Here is an 18,768-nt window from a genome sequence, read left to right as displayed (position 1 = left end):
TTGATCATTTTTGTATTTTATTACTTTTTCCAATGACAATTAGAGCAATTGATCAGCATTATTATATTTCTTGGTTCTCCCTAACTGTTCTAAATTATAATATATAGAGTCACTAAATCCATTGTCTCTTATAGTGATGAGTCAGGAGTATCAAACATGTTTATCTTTCTTATCTCTAAAAACAGTTCTACATGGATTATTGGTGTTTTCTGTATTATTAGAAGTAGAGTCCTTAGCATTTTTAGATCTAATCAGATTACAGAGATAATTCCAGAAACCCCAAAATCAATTAAAGAAACTCATCTTTAAAATTCTGCTCCTCTGGAACCACTCCTGGTCCCCAAATCTATATTAATCAGGATTCTAGAGAGACAGAATCAATAGAGAAAGCATATAGATACATGAGAGGGGACTCATTAAGGGAATTGACTCATGCAATTATGGCGGTTGAGTTCTGTGACAAGAAATCTGCAGGTCAGGCATGCTGGGATGCCATTAGCATGGCTGGGGGCAAATCTGAAGACCTCAGAACTAGGAAAGCCTACAGTGTGATTCTCAGTTGGAGGCAGAAAAGTTAAGTCACAGTGAAAGGGCTGCTATGAAATCCTGGAGTCCAAATTCTAGCAAGCCTGAAGTTCTTATGTCCAAGGCAGATAGATGAGCTATTCCCAGCTTCCAGGTAGAGTTATCAATTTGCCTTCTACATTTGCTATCTTGGACCCTGAGCCAATTATAAGGAGGATGGCTCTTCCTTACCTATTTCACTCAGACTTACAAGCTTACCTCTTTTAAAAATACCCTCACAGACACATCCAAAGACATACTTTTCTGGGCTTCTTGATATTCCTTAATCCAGTCAAATTGGCCCCTAAAATTAATCATCACAACATGCTTTACAAAAGTCTATACTTTGAGCATCTGATTCCAGTAGAATAAAACATTAAAATCTATTCTCATATACTGCAATTTGTGAAGGCTAAGTTTTAACTCTGTGATCAAAGGTATAGACAGAAGATTCCAGACAACATTCTGAAAGATACCTACACACTCATTCCAGAATTGAAATGAAATAGCTTCTTGAGAAGGAAAGACCTGCTGGGACTAAGGATAAAAGTCAATGCAATTGGACTTGATGCCTTTAAATCCTCTTACATTGTAAACCTTTAGAGACACCTTTAGGAGTTTCTTTCTTTCTTTCTTTTTTCTTCTAAAGATTTTTCTTTAGATTTAGTTGCTGCCCTATTGTAACCTTTCTTTTTTTCACCAAATTTGGAGAAAATACAGAGATGCTACATCTGTGGGTGGGATACAAAAATGAACAAAAGGATCTACTTAAATTCAGAGTTATGCAGTTTGAACTTGGCTTTGGATAGCCCTTAAAGAGGGCTGTATATATTTAAATGTGCAGTTAAGTTAGGTTATTTATTTTGCTTGAAAATAAATTGGAAATTTTAAAAGTGATTATATTAAAAAACTATTACCTTCTTACTATTCTGTTTTCCTTTTGGTCTCTACATAATCATATACTTATTTTTCAGAAAAAAAATTAAATTTTAACATCCAACTAACTAAAAGATCCAACTAACTCCAAAGAATAGCATTCCTTTGGAAAATATCATCAAGATGTAATTTAGTTAGGTAAGAAATTATTTTTTTGATTTTGGGGAAAACTTTTTGCCTGAACTTCAATGAGTGAGAAAACAGAACTCTGTAGTACCATTTAAAAAAACTTCCTGGCTAAAATTATCATGCAGTGTCCCAAATCATAGAACTCCCTCCATTCTGTGTTGCTGTGTTGTTCTGAAACTGCTTTTGATGCAGGTCTTCAGATTCACGCTCAAATATTTCTTTGCTTGGGTCTTCCTGAAAAAAAAAATAATTAAGTTGGTTCCAGTGTGACAACTGTTGGCAGGAGACAGCAGAAGACTTCTTTATGGAAGGTATGGATCTGAACATGACAGATTGTTTTACTGAGGAGTAAAGGCCTTCTATTCCAAAGGACAAAGGATGTGATCTCTGTCAGGGTTTCATAAGTCTTGTACAAATCTAGGGAGAAAAAGGGAGCCCTGAAACTTGACTGTATTTTTTGCTAACTTGGGGGCAGGGGGCCTCAGGTTTAATTTTCTTTAGAAAAAGAAGAAAATGATTCTTGTACCTGAAGTGTGAGGGTTATATCTGAACTTTCTGCACATTTACTACATAATTTATTACTTAACAGTATATGAATATCTCATTTTTACATTTGTGCCTGTCTATCTTTATAAGAAGACTCTATGCCTCCTGAAAGTGAGTACCTTACCTCATTATATTCTATAACTACAACTACAAATACATACAACTGGATTCCTGACACTCCCAGCACTTTTCTTAATGATGAGTAAGTTACATGTGAGAACTCATTTGGTCACTTCTCCATTGTAGTTCCTAGACATGTGTACAGTTGTGGGAATGTCAGGACATGAATTTTCTCTGAAGTGTGTCTACAGGTTGTCACAAGAGATCTTTCCAGGCACTGAAGGTCTATGTAAGTTCCTTCCCCTCTTCAGGAAACAGCCATGGTTCTGTTTTTTATTATAAATTTAAGGCCTAAGGCAATTTATTTTTTTGGTGTTCATTGAGTTTCCCACAAACCGTATTCATTCATTTATGATTCCTGACCTATGCTACATTGTTCCCTTCTCTCTAATTCCATTTCTTCTAAGAGACTGCTCACTGGGTCCTCCTGTCAGTTGATTTTATTTCTTGAGCTTTAGGAGTCTTTTTAAGGGAATTGGTTCCTATGCTGATATGTTGAAGTATGATGTTTTCTTCTAGCACTTTCATTGTTTCTGGTTTGACTCTTAGGTCTTTGATCCACTCTGAGTTGATTTTTGTGCAGGTTGAGGGGATGTAGTCAATTTTACATGTGGATATACAGTTTTCCTAGCATCATTAGTTAAAAAGGCTATTTTTTTCAACATGTTTTTGTCACCTTTGTCAAGGATCAAATGACTGTGTTGATGTGGATTTGTCTCTGTGTCTTCTATTCTATTCTATAGATCTTCATAACAGCTGAAGATTCAGTAGAACCCAAAGCTGAGCCACACTTCGTAACCAAATATAAGATGACCAATCTGTGATGTGATATAAAAATGATCAAGCCAAACTCTCATGACTCTTGCCTGACCTAGGGAAACTAAACTGCTTGGTAACAGATGCTACAGATGTGTCTATCCAGCTGATAATTGGTATTTATATTTGTGTTAACACTGTCAGGGACTGTTTAGAATATTTTCACTTCGTGGCCACTGGGTGTCCTCATTTACAAAGTAAATATGCAATATTTAGTGCAGGTCTCTGAGAGAATGAAAGACACTAGATTTCTCTTTGGCCTTTCACATATTGGCTATAAATTTATTGCTAAACTCACAACCAGGTTATATATTAGTACGTTTTTAAAAATCTTCAGGTCAAACTGTTAAAGTTTATAATCCAAAGTAACCTATTCAGATTTCAGACATGAATTTAAAAAGCTGTACCTTCAATAGAGGGGACTGTGACCCAGCTATTAGAATGAGCCCTTATTCATTTTAAAATTGGCATGGGATTTTGACTATCTGCAGTGAGAGCCAGCAGAGAGGAGCAGAGAAGGTCTTAATTTATTCTTGAAAGAAAAGAGAACACCAAATATCTCCATGGGATATTTGTTATATTCTGTTTTTATCTCAACTTTACTGAAAACTAATTAAAAATAATAATGAGAAAGATAAAATATATTCTTTGCCTGGAAACCCAAAATAATGTGAAAAATAGTATTATAAGCTGGGTCAGTATAATGATTATCAATCATTTTGCATTTAAAGACAAAGAACTAAGCTTTTTTTTGTGGACCATTTATCCCATCTATAAAATGAAGATGTTTATGCTTCACAGGAATGTTATAGGGATAAAGAAGATAGAATATGGAGGCAGGCACACAGGGTTCCTCGGAAGAGAAACCATACAAAATAAAGATTTAAAATATTACTAATACTCTATGGTTGAGTCACAGTTGTGTGTGACTTGTCCCTAATGGCAGGCAAGAGTCAAAGCCAGAGCTCACACAGTCAACGAATATTTACTGGCTTGATCACTCCAAGGCACTAAGTGTGACACATGGCTGGGGAATCATTTTGTTCTCCCTACAGTGACTTTCTGCATTTCTAGGATTGTCATGGTGTATAAATTTATACTTATATACATCTTGGATGAAATTCTTTTCCCACATGGCAAAAAAGGATTTCTTTCTCCCCACCTTTCAAATTCCTCAAACTTGAGTTAAAAAACTACAAATGAATACATATTTGTTTTTAAATATTATACTTAGCAAATTAGCTACTCTTTTTCAAAAGTAGACTTTACTGGAAGAATTTTTTTTTTTTTTTTTTGCTGGTGTACATACCAGCTTAATTATTATTCTCTGGCAGGTGGTTTCACTATATAAATTATCAACATGATTCAGTGCCATAACCAATAATTTATACAGATAATATCAGGGAACTAGGAGGCTCTGTGAGCTATTCACCTTTCAGAGAGTTCTATGGCCTGACTGGCTTTGCTTAACAGCCTGTTTTGTTTTTAAAGGACCACCCACCCACCCACGCCTCCAGTACCGCAATCTGTACCTCTTAATCAACAGTAAATCCGTAACAATGCACAGTAGCCAGGTCACTTTCACCCTGAGATTGTACAAAAGAATCACAATGCATTTTCAGTGTATGGAGAAGTGTCTCGTTTCTTCTAAAGATCCTTAAGTTCCTGGGATTTATAGTATTTTCCAACTCTTTAATTAGTAGATTCAGTTTTGAACTACTGTAACCCCAAAGACGCGAATCTACAGAGCCCTTCTGATTGTATTTTACCCTAAGCTTTTTCTCCTTTTGGTTCCCTCAGTTTGCTCCTTTAATTTCACTTTGAGAACTTCTTGAGGCTCCGTGGCTACACAACTACACAGCGCAGGCCTTATCTGATGTGCCGGCGCCTGGTGTGGTCTGAGACACACTGGTGTTTTGTTCTTAAAGTACAGGACTGATGTTCTGAAACCTAGACTCCAACACAAAGGAGATCATTAGCTCATTTTAAGTGTCTCTTTTCTTCCCTCCCGCCTCCTCCTACCCACCCCAATACTTCCTTAGTCCTGTGCACTGGCAGCAGATGGCAACCATATTCCAAAGCTGAGTATATACAAAATCGTGCCATGGAGAACAGAGTGGCTTCAAAGTTAGCCTTTCTATTCAAGTGGGATGGCGGGGACTTCTGGAGGAGTGAACTCATCTCTCATTCATTTAGTTCTCTGTTCATTCAGCCAGGAATATTTTTTCCCCCTCCACATCCTTCTACTGTCCAGCCAGTTGAGGGAGGGTGGGTGAGAAGCAACTCTCTTGAGGGCCCTTCCAGCAGGAGGGCACTAAGATTCTATGCCAAGCTCCTGTTTCCCTGGGCCAGCTCTGCCCGAGGCTCATCAAATCCTGCCTTTCCCAAGGGAGGAGTTTGGGAGCACTGTGTGGGGGGTGGATTTCTCAAGAACAGTCTCCTTGCTAGACTGACAGTCACATGCTGTATTCCCTAGACAGAGATTAGACTCGGGAAAAGGATGAAACAAGGAGGAGGGGGTGGGGTTGCAGAAAACTGTGCAGGATGCTGCAGTAGTGGGAGGTGGGAGTGGGAAAACCTTGCCTTGTTGTTGTTTCAAGGTTTGCTGGAGCTTTCACCTAATCATCTGTTTGAGCATCTTGAAAATAAGTATCTATTTCTATGATATCTATCAAAAACAGGCACCAGATTATACTACAAAGTTGACCTTAACCCTGCCATATTGCTATTAGAATCAAAACATGTAGCAGCCTACATCCAACAGAAAGCTCTTCTGTTTTCCCAGCATACAAACTGGAGGGTATTTGTGATGCACTTTGTTATGTAGGTTTGCTGAATGAAAAAATCATATAAGAAATCAGTAGCTATAATTTTACAAATGGACAAAATGCTTACAAATGCACTGTAATTGTATTTTGCTCAGTTCTTCCTAACACATTCATTCATTCATTCATTCAACAAACATTTGCTGAGAACCTCCTATGGCTAAGTACTTTTCTGGGTACTCTAGATTCCAGATTCATCAATGGACAAGACAGACAGGACTTTTGCACTCAGAAACTCAAAATAAGCATCTAATGACTTAAAGATGGCTGGGAATATAGTTCAGTAGTAGAATGCTTACCTAACATGCAAGAGGCCCTGGGTTCAAACCCCAGCACTGCCAAAAAGGTAAAAACAACACCAAAACTGCTAGACTGTCATTTAAGGAATAGGAATAATTCATTTTACCTTGTATTTCTTCTGACTCTTTCTCAAACATATTTCTTCAAGGTCCAAACTCCTTTAATCAAGAAGTTATGTCTTAAATATCTCTTTCTACTGTTATATTCATTCCTTTCTTGGCTACAATGTTGACAGTTCAGATTGCAACTGCTACTCTATTTTGGGGTGGGGGGGTGGGACTTTAACTCTGAGGATCGTTACTTTTCAAGCTACACATATATTTTCTCTGTAAATATTGTACCATCTAATTTGCGTCTTTGGATTCTGCTGATTAGCCATCAACATGTGATTTAAGGAATACTGCATATGAGATGCAGAAATCATGACTCAGTAAGTTATCATTTTAAAGCTCTGACTTGGGATTTATACAGACTTGCACACAATCTAGTTTGGCTTTCCATCTGCAGCGATTACTAGGAGACTTGTAGATCAAGTTCTGTAACCATGTGTCTCTGGAATTCTGTACTCAGCAGCAAAAGTGCTCAAGAGTTAAGAGAAGCAAATGTCCAAAATTATCTCCATGTATCACCAAATACATGGACAGGAAAGGCTTACTAGGGACAAAGAGCCAGTGAAGAAACTTCACTGAGTTTCTTAAGATTATATATTTTCTCCCAACTACTGAAAACTGCTTCAGAAAAGAAGAAGGAAAGTGAGCCAGGTGACTAAGAGCAGTCCTTAGGGCCAGGTGCAGTGCACACACCTATAATCCCAGTGGCTAAGGAGGCTAAGGCAGAAGGATGACAAGTTCTAGCCCAGTCTCAGCAACTTACTGAGACCCTAAGCAATCTAGCAAGACCCTGTCTCAAAATAAAAATAAAATAAGGGTTAGGGATGTTCCTCAGTGGTTAAGTGCCCCTGATTCAATCTTGGGACCAAAAATAAATATATAATTAAGTAACTAAATACATAAACTTAAGGAGCAGTCCTCATCTGTAGTGAAACACATTACTCTTCTAACTTAACCTCTACTTTGAATTCTTTCAAAATACTCTTTAGTCTCAGGCAGAATATCTTTCAAAAAGATAAAAGACTTTTTTATTTTTTTAACTTGTGCTTCTTTTTGGAAAGGCCTCTCAATGTGATGGCACAGCAGTCTGCCCATTCTAAGGACCTGATGTTTTGACCTCTTTGTGTCTTTGGGCTACAGTGAAAGGACACCAAAGGGTGTACATAGGGGCATATAAAGATTTGACAACCTTTTCTGAGGTGAGATCTTACACAAATTCATTCTCTACCAGTTGAATATCTCTTACTGATTAGAATATACTTCCGGACAAGAGAGACCTTAATTGATTAATACTATAATACTATAGTATTAAAAATACTTTAAACCTTCCCTTTGCCAGGAGGAAAACATTGCAAAGGTTTTTTTTTTTTTTTTTTTTTTTTAACTTCTCTGACCCCTAGTTATTTCTTTATCTATAAAATGGGGTGTTCTGTAAAAATAATGACAGAGTATTTGACATGGAGTAGATGCTCACTAAATATTTGTCCTCTTCCACTTTTAGGGGAAAAAAAACCCATGACAAATGGGGGTATGAAACAATGCAAAAAGGTAATGGAGAGGCTTCCCTGTCTACCCAGGCCTGAATCCAGAAGGGACAAAGGAGAAAAGAGGAGGGCACTGTTACTCTGAAGTGAAGCTGGTAACTATTTGCTACCCCCTATTAGATCTATAGGGCTTTTGAATCTCAGTCATTCTTTAGAGGGGTAAGGGAGGGTGGACACCTACTAAGGCCATTATGTATGTTGTATCAATTTTAGTTTAATATTTACTTCATGATTTAAAATATTTAAACTGTAGCTAGTGCTCAAATTCACTGAGTGCTGGCTGTTTGGCCCTGTTTGGGGGCTTCACATATAGCATTCCATCTAATCCTTATACTAATCCTATGAGTTAGATACTATTTTTAGTATTATTACATATATAAGGAAATGGAAGCAGAGGGACATAATTAAAAGTAAGTGTAGTGCATTCATAGGCTGAAGTTCACATTAAGAAGAGCAAATAACTAGGCTATGGGGGTGAGACAACATTTTTACAACAACACAGGGTCCAAATCTTAGTCCATTATCAACATGTTCAAGAAATAGTCTTAGGAGTCTGTTATCATATCTGTCCTGCCCTGCAGGCATACTGAAGGGGCCTGAAAGGGCATGGGGAATCGGTCTGCATTTGGATGTTGCTCATGAGATCTCTCTTCTTTGCTTCTTAGTTTACTCTTGGAAGCTAGGTTTGAGGATACAGATTCTGAGTGGCTGTGCCCTGGGGATGCCAATCTTTCTTTCTTTTAATTTTCTGATCCAAATTTAATGAAAGTTTTAAATCTGTGTCCCAGACCAACACACACTGTCAGAAATACGAATATCTTTTCAGGAGGTTCACAGACTCTGGGAGAGGCCCAGTCACGGTATCAGTGGAGTCTAAGTGGAGTCTAAAGCTTCCAGGTCAAGACTTATTCTGGAGTGAAACTGGGGACCCTGGTACCCTCTGTCTAAAGCCCCTGCCTATATCACTGCCCTAGAACCAGGCATACCTAACGATACTTCTCAGCATTTGACCCAGGATTGCTGAGGCCACTTCAGGAGTGTCAGGATTCAGACTATAATACCTTTAGGCAGATATAAAACAAAATAGACTTGATTCCTGTGGGTTTCCTCAAAATTGGAACAAAATATCCAGTTCTACATCCAAAGACCTTCAGAATTTCCCTGAGAAAAGAACAGGCATTCTTTTCCCTGGCTTTAACTTTTAAGGGTTTAAGTTCAGAATCTGCTTGTGTTTGTTTTTTTGTGTCTGTGAATCATGGCATACAGGGTTACATCTTGTAGATTAAGTACATATGCAACTTTCTTTCATTATTTCCTTTATATATCCAAACACCTGGTCAAGATATAAAGCTGAGACAATGAGAGTATACAGGACAGGAAGTGATTCTAGCTAAAAGATGAATGACAAAGGTGACAGATATCACTCCTAGAAGTTCTTTGTGTGGTATTATATGTGCTGTACCAGGCTTTCTTAAAAATTCAATATGTACTGACTCAATATTGCATGAGATCTTGGTAAAAATGTGATAATATGAACCAGGCTGAAACTACTGGGGATACATGAGTAGGAGGAATTTCCATTTTAGAAATGGAAAAGAAAGGAAAAACTTCTCAAGGTCAGTTTGGTACCAGCTATGAATTTATTCTGCTCTGTGATATTATAAAGACTCATGTTCAAAATTCTTTCATGTGGTTGTTCATATAATTTTTAGGACTGATAAAATATAAGTTTTATACATAAATTAGTAGCAAAGTAATATATGTTTTAGTTGGTTCCAGATCATCATCCTGAAATAGAAGCTATATCAGATATTGTATGTGGCAATGTCCTTTGGAGTGTCTTTAAACATTACAGAAAGTAAAACAGTCTAAGTAAACAGGTTTAAATCCCCAAGACCAAATAATGAACCTGAACATGTCTCATGACGATAAAGAAAAACATGAGAGCAACACACAGCTACCTGAATTGGACCTATCATTAAAGAAGCTCACAGAATGTGGCATTTTAAAAAAAGATTACACTTTGAGATGACTTGTTTTAGAAATTGCTAGAAAATTTAAATGCTGAAAGTATGCTATCTGTCCTCTGCTTAATGTTCAGAAATTACTGAGAGTAATTGAGTGAATATTTGTGAAACCATCCAAAGAAGACATGTAACAGTTCTTATAAAGCATTAGTTCTTGTTAGCTAAAAGTAAGAAAAAGCAATGACTAGGGGAAGTAGGGAAAGAACTAATGTAATTCCTGATTCTTCAAGTTTCTTTTATATATTTATTCTATTTCTCTCCTATGAAATGGGAGCTCTAATTCCCTTTACTTTGCCTATTTAATCACAGAATCTCTCTTAACACTGTTTTTTATTTTTCAGTTTCTAGATGGGCTTAACACTTCTGTATTATAAAAACATTCAAGATATTACTTTTGCATTACTCATTATTGTTTCTTTTGAAACCATTAAACGTCTTTTAAAAAGTAGTTTGTGGTTATTGCTTTCCAAGCCATCCTGTTTGAGCTCCTCTGGATGGTATATATTTGAATGAATGTATGTGGCACATCGGTTTCTGCTTTTATGACAACCACCAGGAAACTACCTATCCCAAAACCTAGGTGAACTTTCCCAGTCTTCTCCTCCTTGTGTCTGCAGCACCTGACACTGCAGGTCCTTTCTCTGTCTGATGGCTTCTCAGCACTATCTTGGTTTCTCTTATCTCTTAGATCTTCTTTTCTTTTTTTCCTTTGATGGTTCTTTCTTCTCTTATCAATCAATGTAAACATTCCTCAGGGTTCTATTTTATGTTTCTTTGTTAAAAACAACAACAAAAACCCCACAAATTTTCTTTGAAGTTTATTCCCATGTTTATGGCATAAAGTGTGGTCAAAGTGTTTCCTGGCCAAAAATTTCCAATGCTCCTGTTGTCCTAAGTACCCTACTGATAACTTAATGTTAGTTGTCTCCATTGGAAATACCTGTAGGATATTATCCTCAGCACAGTATAAAATGGGACACTTTTCCTCTGAATTCTTACTTTTCATCTTCCCTTTTTTGTACCTCGGAGTTATCTTTGATAATTTTCCTTCTCTTACCCAGCAGTCAGCTCCTGGAACTGTCAATCTTCACCCCCAAAGTCTGTTGAAACTGCCCCCACTTCCCTTCCTCCTGTCACCAGCCCTCTTCAGATTACCAATAGTGTGAAGGAATGACACTTCCTGAACTGTCTCCTTCCTCCATACCCTCTCCCATCCATGCACACTCTACAGATTTGCTGCTAAATTAGATCTTCCCCACACAAAGTTTGATCATGGCAGGTCCTACTTAAAGCCCGTCTACATCTCTGAGGCAAAGTGAAATTCTGTCTTTCAGAAGAGCTTAAATGGAACTTTCTTGATAAACTTAACCAGATGCTGCTGTTCACTGGGTTATAAGTATTTTAAAAGCTTTCTAAATTCCAAAATAATGGTGACTTGAGCACATGTACTGAGTTGTGGGATTCTTGGTGTTAGGGACTGTTTGTTTCTACCTTGGTGCACCCATGAACTCAGTGTTGTGTGAGGTACGTGGATGTACTCTACACATTTGCCAATTGTGAATTGAGTGAACTGAGACTCTGGTGGGTCCTGGTGCGTGGAAATCCTTAACCACCCTGCGGGGCAGCTGTTTGTGAATGTGTCTACTCTTCTCTATTAGACTCTTAAATCTCTGAGCATAGGGCTCCAGTTTATAAAACTGCATCCTATAATACCTATCCTGTGGTCCTCCATTTTCAAAGCATCCAGTAAATTGATATATGAATAGTCCTGACTCCTTTCTGTTTAGAAACAGACTCAGAAAAGGCTCCATGTACAGTGGGAGCAAGAACAGGATTCTCTTTTTGACTCTGTCAATCACTGTGTTGGAAACCCTTTGGTATGGTATTTGCTCTCTTTGGATCTCAGTTTCCTCGTTTGTACAATAATAGGTTAAGAACAAGTAACAGTGCTGATAAAAAGTTCCAACTGGCACATGAAGGGGGGCCGGCAGAAGAAAAACAAAAAAGGAGCTGATTCTACTGATGAATGATAAGTGTTTGACCAGGGCACCTAGTGTGAGGTGACTGTGGAATGACAAAATTTCTTTAAAACCAAAAGTCCTTAAAGAATCCCTATGCATGCTCTCAGTTGATCCTCAATGATTCACCTTCAAGGGCTATAATGCATGTGTGCTTTCTAATTTTTTGTTTTTTAAGTTAAGATGTGAGAAGCCATGACAGATACGGAGAATCACTGATTTCATACAATGAAATTTGCCATAAGCAGAGGAAGCACATGTAAAACTGTTACTAGCTGCTACAGATAAAAATTAAGGATATACTCCAGCAAGGATGAGATAACAAGATGAAGAATAGGATCCTGGCCATCAGCAGTCTAGACTTGGATGATCATAAGCATACCCATGCAATATTTGGGAGGACAATATCGAATGGTGTGACTTGAGGCAAAGAGGAATGAGAGCAGATTTACCAAGGAACCTGGGAGGATTCTCTAGAACAACAGATTTCTGGGGCCTATGGAGCACAAGAGTCAGTAACAGAGATCCAGCAATGACATGTATGGGTGATTCTGTGGCCCCAGAAATATACCTTTCTTAATAAGAAAAGTTATTTTGAGATGCATTGAAACATCTTCAGGTCACTTAGAATACTATCTTACGTCTACTGACTATGTGGAAGGAAGGGCACTTTGTCTATTAGAAAATAAATGGGGATCTTGTTTGATTATTTGAGAAGCAAATTCTCTAAAAGGACATGCAATTCATCCCAGCTTAATTACAAGAACAGGCAATGTTACCCAAATACAAACTTAAAGCCTAAGAAGCTCTCAGCATCATAATGGAGTTCCCGGTTTCTGAAAACACCGTGTTCTTTGTGGCCTCTGTGGGTTGCTTCTGTTCCTTCTCCTTAGAATGCCATTCCTTCCCTTGTCTACTTCACATGCATCCACTTCTTTTGATTGTTTTTTAATGTCATCTTTCCTGTGGAGCCCTTCCTGCTGCTACAGGCTTCTTCCTGGGGAGCCACACAGCATTTTGTGCAGAGGCAAACATTTCCATACTACATTTGTGTTTACCCCTTTACCAGTTAAGTGGAGTGTTTATGTAAAGTATTTGGGAACACAAGGTTCCTAAAGTGAGAGACTGGTTCATAGCTTTATCACTAATCCTAGCTGAGGATTTAGGGCAGAAGCAGGGGTTCTATAGCATTTCGTCAATGACTAAATTAATGACTAAATAAATGAATGTAGAAATGGCTGAGGTAAGAGTGAATACCAGAACTTAGTGTATTCTGTGGCCATGGAAGACACTCAATTAAATTAGCACTTCAGGGAAAGGGCAAATTCTATTAAAAGGGACCAATGTTATAAGATTAAGACATGAGACTTCAAAAATTTTGTTTTTAAAAAATAAATGTGGTCACAAATACACTACGTGGAAACTAGGAAATTAGAGCAAATAAAAAAAATCAGCTGGGCTTCTAATGTATAAGTGCTGCACTAAGAACTCAGATCTATAAATAAGAGGGTATAAAAGGTAATAAACATAATTCTAAAGAGATTATATATCAATTAACTCAGAGGCAGAAATCTAACTTTTTAGGAAGAGAAATAATATAAAATCCACATTTAACAGATAATAAGTTTATCTGGTTGATTGAAATGGCAGAAAACCAGTTGAAACTGTTAGCAATAGAAAAATAGATATATAATTCCATATAAAACTTAGAATAAAAAGGAATGCAAGACACGTAGGAGGCAAGGAGAGCACCTAGTTATATGAAAGATGCTCTATTTACTGCTTAACTCACATGGAGTTTATTAGAAAATTAATTTGCAAGCCATAGGATCTTAACCGTCTGTGATTATTATTCCATCCCATTTGGACTATATTTCTCCTGCAAATTAGTGTGACCCCAAAATGTTTTCAGGATTGTCCAACTTGTCCTAAATTCCATAAATAAATTCTTTCAGAGGATGCTGTTTTTTGCCATGTCTCTATTACGGTTCTACACAGATGGACCATTTTTGTCCTTCCAAAGTCTAAGAATAACTCTTTCAGTTATCAAGACATACCAAAATCCAGTTCAGCTGCTCCTGTGGGATTCCAGTTAGTTTAGACACATCTGCTGAGATACATGCATTTGAATCCAAATGAAGCTTTTGTTTGATTATACATTTTGAACATTTATGGAGGTTTTTTGGGGCCAAAATGTTTTTCATTTTTTGGCACACCAAACAGAGATCTTCAGTTATAAACACTGCCTTCTGAGCACCTCCAACAGAAATTCAATCTTTTCATGTGAACAGGTGCCTCAGGAAGTTTTTGGAAGGTTTTACACTGAATCAGCTTTCCGATTGGAAACTTTCTGAACGCACAGTCAAATTTGCCAAAGAGACCTTCAAACTTGCTTGAGCAGTTTTCACTCAGACAGACATACATTCACACATAGAGACAGCCCAAGGAAAAGCAAATCAGAGCTCTGTAAAACTGAAGTATCTTTCTTAAAGGTTAAATACCATATGTAGCCCAACTGAACAAAAAGGAATGCATGACAGAGGAGAGAATGAACAAGTAGCAAGAGGATCTTCATGAGCATGTCCCCTAAAAGCCATATCAGAGTTTAAGCTACACATTCCTTTGGTAAAATTTTTATCTCACTCAGTTTCTGAGTAGGTACTCAAGCATTTGCATGTTAAAACACTATCTCAGAGTACCTCTACTAATTCCTTTCAATTGCAAACCCATTGAAGCAGTTTTGAGACACTTCCTTCTCTAACACAAATGGGTCAACCAGATTCAAATGGAAAGGAAGAAAAAACACTATTCTGAAGTCAGGCCTTCTGTGCCAAAGTCCACATCTTACCTGATTTCCCTGCAAGTTTTCCTTTCCAGTTTGAATATAAACTGGAAAGTTGTTACAGAGTAAAATAACTTTTTAAGCAGTAAGCCTAAAAAAGTTATTAAGGAGTAAAATTGCTCCTCCACTGGGCATGCCTGGAATTCATGGGGAAATCTGCTTTCAAGTTGTTCTTATGGCCCTGGACCAGATGCTCTAAGGTGGCCAGAAACCTTTTGTCTACACCCACTTAGCAGATTTCTGGCTCTTTATCAGGGACTAAGAGGTTTATTTGCAGAAATGAATCATTTCCTTCAAAATATCCCTTACCCTATTTACATGCTTGCATATTCCTTCCATTTTGTTTTCCCCCTACAGCTTTACTAAGGGAATTAATTATCTAGAAGAACAGGAACATACAGTAAGTACATCTGAGATACAGGATGAGACACAGTATGTCATCTATTAGGCCTGGCTAAGACCAGCAGCTGATGCTAAATGGGAAGGAACATGCACCAAATGTTTTTTAATCACAAAGTTAGTAATTAATTGCTCTTTAAAATACATTTTATGCTTCTTTCTGTCTGTGTACATGAAATGCACATTTATTACATGCCAAAAATTACAACATTATGGTTTAAATGTGACTGGCACGGAAGTCCGGAAATCAGAGTTAATGTTCCCACAGCAACTTTAATTCTGTCCGTGTGCACATGTAGAACTATAATAGTCTTCCGTTTCAGGATAATACATATAGATGGTTTGGGAAGAGACGCTAAAGACCCATATCTTCAACTGTAGTTACAGGAAAGAAACAAAGGATAAAAGCCCTGCTCCTTTCCACATACGTGGATAAAAACAATGTCCCCACGCCCCATGTTGTGTAATCAGGGAATGAAAGACTCTGCTGTGATGCCGGCACTCAAGGGGACAGTTTCTGTTGCTGTGGGAACCTGAACTTCGCATTTCCTGACTTGGGGGTAATTAAAATGTCAGCCTTAATGTGGCATTAATGGAGTTTGCCATAAAAATCCTCTTTGTTTTGTTCTCTAAAAAAATGGCTTAAAAGTTCAAAATGAGCCAAGTGTACTAAAATTTTTAATCATGGAGAGTTGGACGGGTGAAGTGAAGGGCTGGGAGGGGGAAGGACAAAGAAGGTAGATGGGAAGAGATAGAAAAGGAAGAGTCCATAGTCTCCTCGACAGCCTTCAGCCTGGCAGAACCACACTACCTACAGAGCTAAAGTTAAACCCACCCACATAACAGTTTGGTAATGTGTAAAGGTTAAATTAAAAATAAATAAAAACTGTTAATGCGTAAGTGCATCTTGGCAAAGACACAAAAAATGAGACAGTCTGATGAGTCCAGCGCAAAACACAGGAGGGGAAGTAACTACAGATAGCAGCTTCCACAAAAGAAAGACATCAGACTAGGTGGATCTACCGCCAGAAGTAGGGAGGACCGCCAGGAGAGCAGAATCAACTTCTCCCTTCAATGTGAGCCTTATTTGGGGGAAAACAAAATGGAAGAAATATGCAAGTGAAAGTTCTGGTTGCGTCTATCACATGAATATGACTGTGATGTGCTACAGCTTGGTCGTTGTCAAGAAAGGTTTTCATATGGAGAGCTTCGTCTGCTCTACTGACTTGGTTTAGTCCTGTTTAAGCATTTATAGGGAGAGCTTGGCTCAGCTCCTACTCAGCCTGTCAAACACCTAGGATTTTTGTGCCCTTTGCATTCCCAGACTCATCTTAATGCCTTCCATTATCATCATCTGAATCTGTTTACCATTAGGTTTTAAGAAATGGCATAGAGGTGACAAGCTAGGAGGTAATGGGGGAATATTGCTGAGAGGAGATTGTGTTAGTGGGTGCACTGCAAAGCAGCACACATTTCTGGAGCAATATGAACTGCATCAGCTCACACACAGAGCCTATCTCGACCATACTTGTTTTGAATATTGTGGGGGGAAGTTTTGCTGAATGTGAAGTGGCTCCACAGGTTAAAGAGCCAACCGAAAATTTAGGGTGTCAGACTTAGCATCTTTGCTCTAAAACATGGCCTCTGTCCTTCATATGCAAAAACACTGTGGTTTACCCACCCTTACTAGTAAAGCAGACTTTTCTTTTGTGGGATGTTTCAAATCCATCCTGTTTCATAATCCAATCATCAATACAAGTAGTTGCACATATTCAAGATGCCTGTTTAGAGCTATGAATGCTATCTTTGGGCATTGATCAGAGAATTCTGGCTGCTTACAATAGAACAAACACATAAACACTCCTCAGTACTCAAAATGGGTTAACTGCAGGCAAGTCATTCATCTATCTGGGTGTCATTTTTCTCAGTTTTCTCATCTGTAAGTTGGGAAGAATCCTATTGAATGACAGGAAACGGGCATTAGGGTGAGACAAATAAAAAGGTGCTATAAAAATTCAGGCACTTGGGAAAGCTTGGAATACCACACACTAGTGGAATGTTTCTGAAGTTAAAGAGACTAACAAGTCAAGGGCACTATTTTTAAATGCCCAAAATCTGTTGATTCTAAATAGGAACTGAATATTTTACCTTAAAGAAATTAGGCTTTTAAATTAATCTATGGTAAGAATGACATTTGAATGTAAAAAAAAATCCTCTTGAATGCAAGAAGAGCATCCAAAAATTTTAACAGCTTAAAATAAACCTCTTTCCTGTCTTCTCTCAAGCAATCTCCAAATGGACAGATTTCTGTGAATCTTTCCTAAAAACAATTTTCTTCTAAGTGTAGGCTCAAATCAGGACAAACTACAATCCAAATATATTTGGAGAAAAGTATAATCAATTTAAACAACAGGTTGGAGCCGAGAAGACTTACACATCTTAATGGCAAAATCAGAATGACTTTCTAAACAGCTGGAGATTAGGATTCTCCGCCAATTCATTCTCCTTCCAAAGGCATTCAGACACACTCCTGAGCTCAGATCTGCTGGCTTCCTCAGGGTCACTGAGGAGCTGCATTGTGACCCTGTACTCCCACTGCTCCTTAAACGTTGGTGTGCAATGCCAGTGCTGAGGCCTGATGGGAGGATGCTTGTGGTAAAGGACAATAAATGAAGCTCAATGCTTTTTCTATTCAACAAACCTTTCCTTTTGCTCTAACAGAAGATTTCTGGGCTAAGGCCATTCAATGTAATCTTCCCCATAAGGTGTGGCAGAAAGCCAAGCAATGAAGGTCTGCATGCAAAAGCTCTAGGCCTTTCACCACAGGAACAGGCCACCTTCCTGGTAGGTAGGGACAGTGTGCACATGTCTGTGGGCATAGTGCCATACCATTTTCCAGTTCTTCCTGTAATTACTATTAGGCTGGAGACTACCAGGCAAGAAAGTCCGAGTCCAAAGTCCTATTATGATAGTTCACAGAACACAGTCCCTGCTTCTGACCCCTTATATTTCTCTACAGAAACTGCAACTTTGTACAAACCACAATGGGACTACAGAGATTTGGATCTTGTTATTTCTCTTTTCATTTTCTAATGACAGCTGAAGGCAGTCACAGCCCCACTATATGTAGAACAAGCTCTCTGCACTGGAGCACCTGCCCCCCCCCCCAGGAGGTCTTATCCCTTTATTTAGAGACAATTAAGATGAAGCAAGCAGGGAATGGAATCTCCAAGACCCACCCTCCTCTTACCTTCTTTGCAGAATTTTACATTGGTTCTATCAGAAAAATAACAATAGACGGTATAGAATCTCACTCCCGAATTAATAACATTTGTCTGTGAGAGCAGGATAAATAGAGTCCCTTTCTTGAAATAAAACTTTCTTGGTTTTATCTTATTTATTCTGAAAAAGAACATGCCAGCTCTTTGCCTGTAGCCATCCTTTCTGGAGATCAGTTCAGAAGAGTTGCTGGGTATCTTAAAACCAAAAGGAATAATTCTTGGACCCCAAATTTACTACAATCCTTTCCATTGTCAACACACATTTCTCTAGTATCAGGTTACGTTTTAGAAAGAAAGAAAGAAAAAAAAAA

The 18,768-nt window shown here is 38.1% G+C and overlaps 1 protein-coding gene across 48 annotated transcripts in view; it reads right to left on the bottom strand.

The window, feature by feature from the left end:
• Zbtb20 (zinc finger and BTB domain containing 20) overlaps positions 1 to 18,768 on the bottom strand; it is a 795,965-nt gene that overhangs the window by 45,769 nt on the left and 731,428 nt on the right. Inside the window, exon 9 of one of the 48 annotated variants that reach the window (XM_058572861.1) lies at positions 1,718 to 1,863. The exons of the other annotated variants lie outside the window; for them this stretch is intronic. The gene's annotated coding sequence lies outside the window, so the exon portion shown is untranslated. The remainder of the gene's footprint in view (positions 1 to 1,717; positions 1,864 to 18,768) is intronic. 48 annotated transcript variants of the gene reach the window in all.

The sequence above is a fragment of the Marmota monax genome, unplaced genomic scaffold (genome assembly GCF_021218885.2).
Source record: "Marmota monax isolate L192 unplaced genomic scaffold, Marmota_monax_Labrador192_F-V1.1 WCK01_AAM20220418_F8-fsc00119, whole genome shotgun sequence".
Classification (NCBI taxonomy): domain Eukaryota; kingdom Metazoa; phylum Chordata; class Mammalia; order Rodentia; family Sciuridae; genus Marmota; species Marmota monax.
Note: the sequence above shows the minus strand (reverse complement) of the source record. Positions and strands in the feature narration are given on the sequence as shown.